Raw genomic sequence first — 1,000 nt, forward strand, 5'->3', positions numbered from 1 at the left:
GGGAGACAGAAAGACAGAAACAGAGAGAAGAGGAAAGGTGGAGAGACACAGAAAGACACAGATAGAGGAGGTGGAGAGACAGAAAAAGACAGAGAAAGAGAAACGCCATACTCAAGCTGTTGCTTCCATCTTTGCTCGCGTAATGTCTTGCTATAACGACCCACATGTTTTACCTCTTACTTGTCCCCCACTAGGCTTCGATACTTTCACGTTTTCGTCTGCATTTCTCGAGAAAAAATATACAACCTTGTCCGAATAGTTCTCAGAAAAACGCAACTACTTAAACCACCGATACTTCGCGAGAAACTTCCGTGATTTGCCTTGTTTTAGATTTCAGATATAAACTCCAGCGCTTCCCTTGTGTGCAGATTCATTTTATGGATTACTCTTGGCTCCTTATATGCAAATGAACTTCAACAGCAGCGCCAGTTCGGTGCCATAGGAGAGTGAGCCCCATGGCCAATCAATATGTTAAGGACACTCATTCTCCCTGCAACTTATAGCCTTCTTTTGTACCTTCTGCAGAGGCACGCTCGATCGTCGATTCAAAGGAACACGGTATGCATGATCAGTCGCCGTTCCTCTCTCTCTCTCTCTCTCTCTCTCTCTCTCTCTCTCTCTCTCTCTCTCTCTCTCTCTCTCTCTCTCTCTCTCTCTCTCTCTCTCTCTCTCTCTCTCTCTCTCTCTCTCTCTCTCTCTCTCTCTCTCTCTCTCTCTCTCGTGTGCGTTTATGTATGCGTGTGGGTGGGTGTGTGTATGTGTGTGGCATTTTTTAAAGAGCTAATGCTAAATGATCCGGCAAATCATTAACTATCCAGTCTTTCACACCCGTTTTTCCAATTTCACATAATACAGTTTAAGAATACAGGAAAAAAAAAATCCTTATCACCATCACCACTTCACCATCCTCTTCACCACAACCTTTCACCGATACTTCCGGCGTAAAAAGCTTCCTTTGCAGATAACAAAAGAGTCGCTTCTCTGCAACAGGCTAAACCCA

Source organism: Penaeus vannamei, chromosome 1 (genome assembly GCF_042767895.1).
Source record: "Penaeus vannamei isolate JL-2024 chromosome 1, ASM4276789v1, whole genome shotgun sequence".
Classification (NCBI taxonomy): Eukaryota; Metazoa; Arthropoda; class Malacostraca; order Decapoda; family Penaeidae; genus Penaeus; species Penaeus vannamei.